The sequence below is a fragment of the Aplysia californica genome, unplaced genomic scaffold (assembly GCF_000002075.1).
Source record: "Aplysia californica isolate F4 #8 unplaced genomic scaffold, AplCal3.0 scaffold00035, whole genome shotgun sequence".
NCBI lineage: Eukaryota > Metazoa > Mollusca > Gastropoda > Aplysiida > Aplysiidae > Aplysia > Aplysia californica.
The window spans coordinates 1,532,994-1,534,965 of NW_004797305.1; the positions used below are offsets into that span (position 1 = coordinate 1,532,994).

At 41.2% G+C, this 1,972-nt stretch overlaps 1 protein-coding gene across 1 annotated transcript in view; it reads left to right on the forward strand.

Annotated features, from left to right (window-relative positions):
- Positions 1 to 1,332: 1,332 nt before the first annotated feature.
- Positions 1,333 to 1,972, forward strand: part of LOC101849275 — a gene marked incomplete in the record, with an annotated part of 36,743 nt that continues 36,103 nt past the window's right edge. The window contains 1 exon segment of the mRNA XM_035973870.1: positions 1,333 to 1,499.

A 1,972-nucleotide genomic window follows, 5' to 3' on the forward strand; every position in this document is an offset into this window, starting at 1 on the left:
CTTCTTCTTCTTCTTCTTCTTCTCCTTCTTCTTCTTCTTCTTTTTCTTCTGTTTCTTCTTTCTGTTCTTCTCTATTTTAGAAGAATTTAAGTGGATTATTTCAGTCCAAATCTATTAATGATCATTCTATTAAGACAACAGTTACAAGCGGCTAGCTGTAAGTTACAGCTAGCTGCTTGTAACTGTGAACACCGTTGGCAGTTGCTGCCTCATTCAAATTAATCAATACAAGCTATACATCAGGGCATAGAAAAAACACTTAACAAAAACAAGCAAATGAACTTCAGAACGGGCACCTGCAAATTTGGTTGCGTGCGAACTGTTTTTAATGACCTTCAAGATCTTCATCACCCGGTGCCTTGCTGACTGGCGTGGGCGATCATGGACCTCCACTTCACTCTGTCTTGCGTTGCAGAAATGATGTCTGTTGTCCTTGCTGCTCCTAGCCATGTTGTCATCTTGTCCACTATATTTTCCCTCTGTCTGCCTCTGCCTCTCTTTTAATGACATTACGTTAACTAATTGAACTGTCTACTTGCTTTGAAAAACAAAATAAAACACAAAACAAACTAGAGCAGGATACAATCTATTAACTTTGAACAATAAGCCCCCAACCCAATAAGCCATAGAGTACGACACGGTCCATAAGTTTGGCTGAATAAAAAAACAACAGCCTATTCTACACCATAAAACCTATGAAGCAACATTCTGCAATGTATACGACACGTTATTTTTTTTTCTGTAGGAACACAAGTTATGTGTAAACCACTCATCTCAAATTTATCGGCTCCTGTGGTGCAGTGGTAAGGCACTTGGGCGTCCCATACAGAAGACATATTATGTTCGATTCCCACAAGGGGAACATTTTTATCAAGTATCTCCGACTTTCTGCGGAGACGTTGTATCCATCTCAGCCTGACTGGCCATGGCAGGCATGGTTAAAGCAGTCACCTCCTAAATGATCTAAACTGTGTCGATAATAGTCGATAGTGCCGTAAAACATCTGCACTTTTTTGATTGAGTTGTTTTAATTTCTGAAAATGTGATTTTTGTTTTGTTCTGGTTAATTTTTGTGCATTTAGTTATTTTTGAAGTCATCCCTACTGTTATTCTTGTGTGCTGTTGGGAGGGACAGAAAATTGCGCGGGTTCTATCCTGTCATGCAACGGATTACCCAATAAGCCCCGCTTTGTATGCACGGTAAATTGCGTGTGTCTTTGAGTGTGGTATCGATTATGAGGTAGCTGTGGCCGAATCAGAATCCCGACCTCGGCCATGTTTAGCTGATTGAGTGTTCACCATAGAGTTTATAGTGTACAAAAAATGACATCTATGGTGTTCACTGAAAACCGTTCAAGAAGCAGACCTCTTTACCAGGTTGGGAGTCGGATTGAGGGGGTACATTGTTTAGCTGAAAATACTCTGAGCGACCATCCAAGATGTGTGCAGAGCCGTGTCGTCCATGTCTTCTATAACAAGGAAAGACGAAAATTGCTGACGTAAGAGGTCTACTACCTAAACTTATTCTTGTAGAATTTCAAGTCGGTACCATGCCGAAGACCTGCTCAACGTAAGAAATACTCGATGATGAAAATCCCAGCGAATTTTCCAACAGGTTTTGGAAAACTTCTTTGAACTTTTTGGCAATATAGGTTTGAAAACCTGCGCAATTTCCCGTCGCCTGTCGTTGCTGCTTTTGTTGTGGTTGTTAGATCCGGTGTTATTGTATTCCGATCTGTTGCAACGACTGCTGGTGCTATTATTTCTTTTTTCGGTGTTGTGAGTGTTGTTATTTTGTGGGATATAGTTAAGTACATGTACTAATTGTGTACTCCCCCTTAAGCAATTAAGAATAACTTTCGAGTAAGTGCTGACCAACTGTACTATTTTCCCAATCATACAATCGTAAGGGTAGTAAGCAGGGCAGTCGAGAGCCAGGTCGGGCCCTGGGGCAGCAATCACCTTCGCCCCC